Here is a 12,437-nt window from a genome sequence, read left to right as displayed (position 1 = left end):
TGTGTGTGTGTGTGTGTGTGTGTGTGTGTGTGTGTGTGTGTGTTACAACAGAATGTGGGACACTGCTATTACCATATTCTCCTCTTCTCCTCTCTAGACACTGCTGATTTCATCATCTATAGCTGATTTGCAAATGTGCAGTATTCCCATTAGGGCAGGTTTAGAGACTGGCCTGTTGTTGCCTCATCCTATATGATACAGATTACAGTGACAGGGCTTTCATTTTATCCACATACATCATGACATGGTTTGTAGGCCCTGTGTTTCCTCAGTGAGAAAACCCTGTGGTCTGCCCAGCTGCTGCATGTGTCTGGTGAGGTACATACAAAAGGAAGCATTATACTCTGTTAGTGTTCTGATGAGGTTCAAGTACAGTGTTGTAATATAATCATCAGATCTGAATACACTGACAATAATTATGATGTGCAGAATGTAGCCATTCCATACTACTGTGGAAGCTTGGTAGTTGAAGCTCAGATTGCTATCTATGTGTGTTCCCAGGTCTTACATCATTGGGTTTCAGCATAGGGAGAATGTTGTCAATGCTGTAATTAGCAGGGAATTCCACTGTGCAGAAGGCCAAAGTAAAGACACATTTTTGTGTTTGTTTGTAGACCATGTGGCTTTGTCAACACTCATTTGTCTGTGTTAGCCCCTCCGGTAGTATGCTATCATCATTGGTTGACTCAATGATTGCACCCAGTATGCAAGAATCAGTATATCTGGTAAGCCAAAGGCTGTATACCTGAGCCTGAACTGTCAATAAATAAATTTCAAATAGTAAAGGGCCAAGCACAGATCCCTGGGGTATAGCAATGGTGACAGCTCTACTGGTACAGGTTGGTCACTAACTTTCACAATATGTGTTCTGTCAGTCAGCCAGTTGGTTGCCCATCTAGTGAGGTAAGGGTTAATCTCCAACTGGGAGAATTTCTCAATGATACCTGCATGGGGACTGTGTCCAACCCCTAGGCCAGATCAGCATAGGCAGTATGCACTGACTTACATTCATCCAGGCCTATCACACAGAATTGTTGGGCTGTGACAACATCACAGATCACCTATAGCATGACTCAGCACATACACCTTCCTGACACAGTCAAATACATACTTCAACACACCTTCCACATGGACTATGTTCTGTTGAAGGGTGTACATCAACATGCATCCATCAGAGTTGGGAGGGACAGCACCTGCTGCATGCATTTATAGACACATGCTGACTCTTGTCATCTGTGAAGTAAACTAGCATGTTATCATGGACTTTTTCTAAATAGACACTAGTAATATCTCAGCTGTGTGCAACAGACCTGTGTGAGTTATTTATGCTGCATTATATCTGTTACATCTGTTAGATGTCCTCAAAGAGATTGTTGAAAGCATGCATGATGACAACACTATCATCCTGTTGATCCTGACCAAGCCAAGGCGTTTGACACAAATCAACACTGTGGTATTCAATCAGCACTGTCAGATGTGGCCATAAACACCTATTTCACCAAGTGGGTAGACCAGTAGGTCACATACATGGCATCAAAATATGTTGGAATGTGTGAAGTGACCTATATCTCAGTGATGAGGCCCATACATCAGGGCTGTCTGATAGGCCCTTTCTGTCCATTATTTAAGTCACAGACATCACAAATGACATACACATCCTGTGTCCAAACAGCTGTCTGAAGGACTACACACTGTGGGCAATCCTTTACTCCATCTGTGATATTAGTATAATACAGACAGTATCAACACGTACCAAAGATTGCTGCCACAGCCATGGCAGCACATGAGATGAAATAAAAACATACGGGGATTTGTAATGTCATAAAAAACAAACACACAACCCAAGGATAATGTAGACATCACACCCTATAAGCAGACCAAGTGGAATGTGACCTGTGTCCTTAGGTAGATGGTATGTGGAACATCCATCAGCATGTGGCCACAGTGCTGATTACTACCTTGTATGTAACATAACTACTGGGTATGTGAAGGACATCCACATCAAAGGCCATAATACCTCCACAGTTCACAGACTTCATCACACCAATAACTGAGTGCAACATATTCTTCCTCATGTACCTCCCTACATATCTTCCAGCGATGTGTATGTGAAGCTTACCACCTTTGCCACAGTGAGCTGTCACACATCTTATTGGCCATAACTAGGGGTTCTTTTTATTGCATAGACATTACTGTCTGATGGTGCGGAACCCTCATCAAGGTGTTACATCAGATGCATGTGTGATACTGGTTCTGGTGATGCACACAGTACACACATAGCTGTTTGACAACATTGATGATATTGGTTACATTCATGACAGTGTGGGTTATGCCATGTATATGCCATGCACACCAGTCAACTTGCCTGTATTGATGCTAAAATCACATACAGGTTTAGCAGTGTCCCTTGTAACACCTCCAGCAGATGTTACAGTGTCAGGATGGTGTGTGTGATTACCCTCATATATTGCTGACATGTCATAATAATTGCACAAGTGTGTTTGTGCAGAACCATTTCTGATTACTCAGAATCACATATGTTACATCAGAGACATGGGATTACTGTTGGTATTATTCTGATATTGTCCATGATTTTGCATGCTTCTTTTACTGTTGTCCATGTGTCTGTATCTGTGCCCCACTTGGAGACCTCTGCTGAGATTCCACTCATATTAAGGCAAATCAGTTTGCGCAGTTTCACAACATACACACTACCCCAATTGTATATAACATCCCTGGTAGACATCGTCTGCGTTTTTCATGTAAGGATGCTTATCTCACAAAGACATCTTCTCCACTGTTATGTCACCTTGTGTGACTGTCACATAATACACATTTTCATTGTGCAGTCCGTACTATACCATACTGACATGTGATTGGTGTTTCTGCTACAACCATCATTGACATACCCTCATCTGCTGTACATTAGACAGTTTCACCTGTCCTCTTTCCTTGTGTTCATTCCTACACTTCATCTGTGTGTCCCTATTCAATACACACACTTCCCTTGACTGTTTATTTTACGTGGCAGTCTATGTACCCTTACAGATCATTTACACGACTTTTGTGCAGAATGCCTGGAATGGGATTTCACAATACTCTGCCCTGTATACACTTCCCTGTACTGTGTACATAACTTATATGTTAAGCCCTGTGGAACACATACATGCCATCTAAATTTGTTGAAATGTGTGAAGCGACGTATATCTCAGGTACAATCCTGCAAAGCTACTTTGCTCTGAGGTAACCAGGTTTGCTATCCAGGTTGATTTACACAATTTCCTGGCCAGCAACACTGTTGCCAGCCACAAAACCAAGCTTGTTTATGTTTAAATGTGGTGCACAGCATGAATATGTAATTTGTGCTGCTGTTCACTGTGCATCACTATGCTCACGCGTAAACTCTGTGTAGGTGAAGCCTATAGGGAATTTATTGAATCCCAGGGAAGAATAAGAATGAAAATCAATTTAAATGTTAATCAATGTAACTAATGCCTGTAACCAAACATACAACTGAAGAATCAGAAAATAATGGCAGGATAACATCTGAAAACAATAAAATGAGCCCAAGCCAGGAGGGACAAAGTTCAAAATAATATTTTTTTCAAAATAACAATGAAATACTAGTAAAACATTTTTTGATCCAGTTTCTTGAGCTGTAGAATACTATTGACTGAACAAGCAGTATTTATATCAGTTGAGTTGCAGGCATTCAGATGACTCTGCCATGCAAGCTCCTTTTCCAGAATGACAATGCAGTTCCCATCTGAACAGATCCATCTTAACAATGTTCCAGATGTGAAACAAAAAACAAGTGTGCCCTGGGACTCAATACTATGTTTTTCTAAAAAATTATTAAATGTTTTTAATCTCAGAATTGTGCTGGGCTATCCTTCTTTTTAACTTAGAAAAAAATTTTCCCACATAAAAACAAAACATTTAGAGCACTGGGAGCTGTAAACAACCTTCTCAGTATTGTAATTCCCAGACATTTTGTTGTTGTATTTCTACCCCAAGCTAGGACAAGCTGTTTTTTTTTTTTTTCAGTGTGGTTGTTCCATCTCTTAAAGTCTAATGACTAGTTTTATATTGACTTTTTTATGTGATAGCTGTAATTGTTTTAATTTTTATACTTTTCCAATTGTAACTTTTAATTTGATCCATTTTACAGATTAGCAAAACTCTGATTGGATTTAAGGCTTCCCTTGTAGTAATCGAAACCTGTTTTGTCCTGAACAGCTCCGGAGCACTTTTTTTCTTTTAATGATACATTTCAATGGTAGAAATATAGCTTTTGTCAGGGTCCAACAAATAATTAATTAAATGCACAAGGTACTTGCTTCTGCAGTCCTTCTGCTGCATACATTCAAATGCTACAGCTTACAAAATTGCAAGTGATATTTTACATGCCTCGTCTATTTTCCCTTCCACTTGGCAAGTGCTTGGAGAACTTTTGGGTTTGATTCAAACTTTGTATAACTACTAAATAAGCTCGGCTGTGCCCCCCCCCACATTCTGATTTAATCAATTAACTCTGGCTAGTAAGTTTATTATTATTTTTTTAATTCGTAAAACTATTTCTCTCCATTATTTTTTTCTAGAACATAAAGCTATTCTTATATATCTGCTTACCAGTGAATATTCTTACTGACAGAGGGCATGCAAGCTCATTGATTCACAAAGAGTGCAATTTCTGGCCTACTTTAACCCCTCCTACTTCCAATTCCCCAGCCAACCCCAGGTCACTACATTTATTTACTCTTTTCCGCACCCTCTTCTTTCAGAATATCACCACCCCTTCCAACTTCCACTCTCACACTTAAGCAGGTATTAACATTTCTCCTGCCTAGCTTTGTATCTTTCTCTTCTTTACTATATAATTTACTCCAGCTTTTCCCTAACTACCTACTTTTGCTCCTCCTGCTAACACCCATAACTATTCCTCCAAACAATACCTACCATATCACTCACTTTGTCAAGTGCTCCCCGCTCTTCTTCACCCAGTACTGTTTAACACTACTATGTTATAGTCTCTTCATTCCAAGGTAAGCACTCCATAGATATCATCCATCTTCCTTCCAGTACCATAATCCACATGTATCACTCCAAGTACTTCAGTTAATTACTCCTTATCATACAATAATCTACTCCTGCACCTGTCTAAACATCTCCACAGATGTTTCACCAGTCTTACACATATTGCTTCTTTGAGGTAATATTATAGCTAAACCAGGTCCATCTCCACTCTCCTGTATCCTAATCAATGCACAAAATATAAAAAACAAAACTGACCAGATTAATGCCTTCATTACATTACATAAACCTGATTTAGGTGCTTTCACAGAATCGTGGGTTAAGGCTAACAATACTACTTTACTTTATTTTTTCCTGGTTGCAACTACTTTTTTTATCCCAAACCAGGCACAAGACAGGGAGGTCGAACCCTCCTTCTGTTCAAGTCACATTTAAATATTCAGCTAGTTGCTCAAGAAAACAGTAACACAAATAATTATTCTAACTGACTACTTGTATACATTTCCTCCCACAAGAATGCTATTCTACATCTCACTGTAGCATATCTACCACCTCCTTCCTCACCTTCCAAACTAAATAACCTACTAAAAGAAATAACTTCCTCCACAAAAAATATCAGAAATCTCATAATACTTGGAGACTTCTATCTCAACCTGTTTGGTCCCATTTCTAATGGCTTGAATATTATTCTATCACAGTGCATCCTCACTCAGCTCATATCTCAACCTACTAGACCCAAACTCATTACATTTCACCACTCCCTCCTAGATCTCATGTTAAATAACACATTTTCTCTTGTCACAAATATCGCCATCCATCCACCATCTTTAAGTGACCACTGCCCTATTATTCATATCCATCATCCATATGTAAACATACCCCCAAAGCTTATAACTTTCTGTAATTAATCACAGAATAACATCAACAGACTTTAATCCACCCTCTCCTTAATTGACTGGTCACCAGTTTTGAGCTCATCTGACCCTAACACTGCTGCAGAACTACTCACCTATGTAATGACTGACCTGCATATCTCCTGCTTCCCATTAATCCAAAGACTATACAAACCTAAAACTTACAATTGGTTATCCTATGAGCTCAAAGCTCTTCTACAACTCTGAAAGAAGTAATGGCATTCTTGGAAAGTACTTTCTACTACTGTACCCACACAGCATTACACCCAGCTCCATACCTTGCCAAGACAGCTATATAGTATCAAAACGTCACTTGATGAAATCATGCTATACTTCACTAATAAAATCATCCAGAATCATCTTGATAGAGGCCAATTGTCTTTCCTGATGGAAAAATATTCCCTCCTTGAATTCCACATCCTCTAAATTTTCTGAGTCTGATTTCCTTTCTCAATTCAGCAGCCTTCCCAGCCCTTTCTGTAGCCAATCCCAAACTGCATATGGCATTCTCACTTCCTCTCCATACATCTCTTCACTCTACTTCAGATCTATCATGTCCAAATACATCTACCCTCTGCTTGAACAGATTAAACTTGATAGCCACCCTGGTACTGACAACCTACACCCATGGTTTATTTGTCAATGTAGAGACAGCATTATAACCCCATTGAAATATGTCTACAACCTATATATTACTCTAAATATTATGCCTAATATCTGGAAGAATGTTATTGTAAAATATCTACCTAAGAAACCCAGTGCCTCTACTCCATCAGACTTTTGGCCCATTTTTATTTTCCGTACCTTAGGAAAGATTCTGGAAAAATTACTTTATTTGCAACTCACTCAATACATCAACTAATACCACCTTTTCTGTCAAAAGCAGCATGGCATTTGACCTAGTCACAGTACATCTACAGCTATATGGACATTCAGTATTGTTTTTAAAATGGACAGAGGACTAATTACTGCAGCAATTTTTACTGACCTCACTAGAGCCTTTGATCTTGATCACTTAGTTCTCCTAGACCATCTCACTGAAATAGGCATTAATGATAATCCACTGCCATGGTTCAAAAACTATCTCTCTCTAGTGGAGCCTAGATGGCCAACAGAGAGCAGTGAATTTTGAGAGCTCCATAAACTAGTATAATAATATAGGAATATTTTATTATTTTCAGGTTTAAAACATCAGAAATCTATAGATAAACTACTAAACTACATAAATATAAATTTTGCTGGAGATATACAAAAATTTTCCTATCAAGTAACTTGGAGATATATTGAATCACTGAATATGAACAACTCAAGGAATTCTCATGCAGATGCTACTTTGAAAAAAGAACTGCAATTGATGACATCTACATTAGAGGAAATATCTTTAAAGATGGATGGCTTTAAAAATGGCTTAGAAAACCTCAAATTAAATTCTCAAAAACAGACTGATACTCCTAAGGAACTATTACAGCAACACCATACAAAAATAACAAATATAGAGACTTCTCTAAATGACACTGAAGGGAGACTCAAAGATGAAGAATTCCAAAAAGAATTTCTGCTTAAGCAGAATACATGGCTGCTTAACAAAATAGATGACTTAGAAAACAGGGAAAGGAGAGACAACATAAGGATCTTTGGTCTGCCTGAAAACACTGAAGGAGAATACATTATTTCATTCTTAACAACCTGGATTCCTGAATTTTTAGACTTGAAAGATGGACTTCCCATTGGAACTGAAAGGGCGCATAGAGCACTGAAGAAACCTGCTTCTAACTCAACAAATACTCCACCTAGATCCATAGTTTAAAATGTCTTTCATTTCTGGACAAGGAACTAATATTAAAATCTACTTGGAGAAAATCACCCTTAAAATACAATCAAAGCTTGATAAGGTTTGACAATTATTATTCTTCCAGAATACTAGAACAAAGGGAAAAAAGTCTAGCCAATAATAAAACTGTTGAAACAAAACCACATTACAGTGCAGTTGGCATTTCCAGCCAAGATAAAAATATTTTTTGCCAATGAGATGAGAACCTTTAATGATTAAGAAGAAGCTACTATATTCATCAAAAACAACAACATAGTGTCGATCCCTGAAGAAATGGAATGGATGGCCACTACTCTTAACAGATAAAAGAAACAAACTCTTGGACTGATGCTAGAAAGAAGAAACAAAAAACTGATTCCAAGATACCTGTCCCAAAAAAATAACTCTTAAAACTACATGTCTCAATCAATTGATATGGTACATCACTTGTCATCTGTTTTTATTTTATTTTTTTTTAAAAAGGAGGGTTTCTTAAACAACTGAGAAACAGTAATTATTTATTCAGAATGTTCTAAGAGTCCAGTAATTCTTCACAAAGGTAGGTCAAGATGGGTTACTTATTTATATTATATATAAGCCAAACAAAGCAACATATAATATAAACATAAAAGTTTCTATCCCCCTACTTGAACTCAGTGAATACTTATCTTGTTCATTTTTCATTGTTTTTACTTATAATAATTTAAGTAATTAATTAACTAATTCAACAAGGTTCCATTCATCAGAGTTCAGGCTCAAATGTAACAAATTAACATCATATATAATAGCAGTAACAGTAGAGTGTTTTGAAAAAAATGCTGTCATGGAGACTAATGCCTTCTTCAGTTAAAGTATGATTTAGAAATGTCATTTATATCCTGGTTGAATAATAGTAGCAAGCTCTTAGTACAAATGTCATTATTATTCCGTCTAAATATAGTTAATATCAATTATGGCAGGTATCACAGCTACAAGTGTTGTTTGATCAGTCTTGATATGGTGTGCGTGGATGCAGCTGTGTCTGGCAGCTAGTACAAATGTCATTATTATTCTGTCTAAACATAGTTAATATCAATTATGGCAGGTATTATAGCTTTGAGTGCTGTTTGATCAATCCTGATATGGTGTGCATGGATGCAGCTGTGTCTGGCAGGTAGTATAAATGTCATTATTATTCTGTCTAAACATAGTTAATGTCAATTATGACAAGTATCATAACTTTGAGTGCTGTTTGATTAAGCCTGACATGGTGTGTGTGGCTGCAGCTGTGTCTGACAGCTGTTGTATGTTGCTGTTTTTGTCTCCGGGAAGCTGTGGGTTGCAGCTTGTGATCGAGGTTTACTGATGCTTGTGTATTAGGAAGATACATTTGGTGTTTTAGCCTGGATCCAGGGGAAGAGGGTGGAAAAAATGTGATTTGGGATATTTTGGCAGAGAATAGTTTGTTTATACATCTGCTGAGTGAGAGGTGGGAAGGCTGGAAGAATGTGTTATCTGTTGTTGTGGCGGCTTGTTGGGAGGGTTTTTTTTTTTCTGTTTGCTCTCCGTTCTTTTCCTGGCTGCTGCCTCACTGAAAGGGAGGGAATTTAGGCTTGAATTTGCAGTGAAGTGAAGTTTTGCTTCAGGTGCATTGTGAACCTCTGATATGCAGTACACAGATGCACTAATAGAAGCAGACACTCCCAGATTGCTATGGTGAAGGAGACAAAGTGACGATAATGCTTAATGACTCTGAGGGGCATCCGAGATGATTCTCGACAATGAAGTTTTTGGTTTTAAAAAAATATATATAATAAAGGGGCTGTTTTAAACTACATGTACACATACTGATGGTCTCCCAAGACTTAATGAGCTAAACAAAAAAAATAAACAAATAATAATCGCAATTTTAGATTTAAAATGTATTTTGGTCCAAACACATTAAGGACTTACATAACAGTGGAAGTCTGAGTTATTGTGAAAGACTAAGAGCACTTCATCTTGTGCAGTACCCTTTGCAGTGGTCTGGGAGGTGAGCTTGTTCGGACATGTTGGGCATATGGGGAGAGCTGATTCTAGGGGTGTTTGGGGTTGCCATGAAGTGCTAGAGAGTCATCAAATTTCCTTTGTGGAAATATCTGTGGGAATGGAAGGTGTGTTGAGTGGTTCAATGGCAGAGTGGCCACTGCATGGAACAGGCTGGTAAAATGGAACAGGACAAATATTGGTTTGGATATTTTAAGAACAGCTTGAAAACACATCACATGAACTAATGAATGGTATTCTGGTAAAACTGGATAGGCATTGTTGCCCGTGCTTGAAGTACTGATGCGTGTATGTAAGGATGGAAATATACTTATAGGTTCATAGGTTGGTACTAGGCTATCAGCCCTAGGGCCTATACAAGCCTAGCCATAACAATTCCCTGGCTATTTCTTCCCACACTATTTACTTCCCTGGACCCCTGTCTAGCAGGGTGACTGACGTGATGCCTGGGGTGAATTTCCTTTCTCCCATCCAATCGTCAAGGTTCCTTTTGAAGAGGGCCAAAGAGGCACTCTGCTTGACATGTATGGGCAATCTATTCCAGAGTCTGGGGAGTCTCTGGGTCAGGAGCCTATCCCTCCAGCATGTTTTGTTTATTGTGATGACAAGGATTAGATCCCTGGAGTATGTCGCTCTGAGGGATTGGGATTTCTTTAAATGTAGCATGTCCAACAGCTCTGGGTTTGACATGGCCTTGTATGTTAAGCAGAGATCGCCATTGAGTAGACGATATGCGACAGAGTATAGCTGGAGTTTTTTAAGGCAGTCAGTGCAGGGCATCTGCTTTAGGCCTGTGATTCTTTTAGTGAGGTATTTCTGCAGCCTTTCCAGTTGTTGCAGATGTCTTGAGAGGTACATACCAAACTGGGTGTTGTATTCTATAATGGGTCTAATGAGGGATGAGTACAGTGGGACAATGACCTCCTTTTTTCTAGATGAAAAGCCCTTAGTGATGAGGTATGCCACATAGAAGGATTTCCTGACTGTTGTGGCGATGTGGTTATCGAAGGTGAAACCACTGTCCACCTGTGTCCCTAAGTCTCTTATCACACTTTCAGTGTTTAGTGTACTGCCACCTATATGGTAATTCACAGATACATGTTTTTTCCCAAAGGGGATAACTATACATTTCTTGGCATTGAGCTTGAGCCCAGGGCTCTGGCACCAATCATCTGTTTCTGTAAGGCCCTTTTGTAGAGTATCCACATCACTTGGGGATTCAATAGTGGCTCCCAGTTTGCAGTCATCTGCAAAATTTGTTAGCCAGAGTCCCTTAGTGTTGACCTGTACTTCAGAGAAGTAGATGCCAAACAAGAGAGGTCCCAGGACTGAACCCTGAGGTACTCCACTTGTCATTTGTCTGGAGCTGGATTTGGAGTCAGTTACTTTTACAGTGTGGGTTCTATCAGTAAGCCAGTTAGCAACCCATTGTGTGATGTAGGGTTTAATGCCCAGCTTAGTAAGTTTATCTATGATTCCTGAATGGGGGATGGTGTCAAAGGCCTTGGCAAGGTCCAGATAGGCTGTGTGGACCACCTTACCCTTGTCCATGGCTCTGGAGACTGATTCAAAGAAGTCAGTCAGGTTCAGGAGACAAGAACGGCCCTTCACAAACCCAAACTGGGTGGGGTCCAGTGTCTGAAGGTTGCCAATGTCTTTGTTTATAAGTTCCATGATAATACGCTCCATGGCCTTGCAGATAAGGCTTGTCAGACTGATGGGATGGTAGTTTCCGGGATCCAAGGTGGATTTCCCCCTAGCAGAGTGGGATAACTGTAGCTCTGCGCCACTCAGTGGGCACGAAACCAGAGGTGAGGCTATGATTAAACATGACACTTAGGTGAGGTACCAGTTCATATAGTAGTTCATGTAGTACACAGCCCGGAATGTCATCTGGTCCCATGGATGCTGTATTCTTAGCTTTGGAGAGTGCGTTTTTTACCTGTGTGACCGTTATTACCGGAATTTGGCAATCTTCCGGTATTGAGATGGGCCATTTAGGGGGTGAGAGGGGGGTGAAGTTGGCACTCAATCGATCTGCCAGGATATTGGCAATATCCTTTGGATCAGTATATTTAATGCTATTCTATTTTAGCTTAGAACAGATCTGAGCATTGCCATTTAGATTCTTGACATAGTTATAAAATGCCTTGTGGTTGTCTAAGGAATCTTTGGCAATTTTATTTTCGTAACTAGCTTTGCAGGATTTGATGAGGGATCTCAGCTTCTTACTGAGGCTGGTAAGGGAATTTTTTGCATCCAGGGATTTTCCTATTTTCTGCAACAGTTTCTTCCTTTTGTTGTAAAGTTTGTTTATGGCAGGGGACCACCAGATTGGCTTCCTTTTTTTGGATGAGAGCATCTTGGTTCTATTTGGGATGGCATGATTCATGCATGAGTGGATGTGCTTGTACAGTGCCTTAGTGTAGGATTCAGCAGTTGCACTTTCAGTTCCCGTCTGCATGGGTGTCATGAAGTTTGTCACTTCTGACTTGAGTAGCATGAAGTTGGCTCTGGAGAAGTGTTTTATGGAGGTTTCTTTACTGGAGGGTGGGGGTGGGATGTGGATGTTAAGAGTGATTAGCTTATGGTCAGACCTGACTAACGAGGGGGTGACCATAGGTGTGGAGCATCGATTTCCCATGTTGGTAATG

Source organism: Protopterus annectens, chromosome 3.part0 (assembly GCF_019279795.1).
Source record: "Protopterus annectens isolate FY-2018-M chromosome 3.part0, PAN1.0, whole genome shotgun sequence".
Taxonomy (NCBI): domain Eukaryota; kingdom Metazoa; phylum Chordata; order Ceratodontiformes; family Protopteridae; genus Protopterus; species Protopterus annectens.
Note: the sequence above shows the minus strand (reverse complement) of the source record.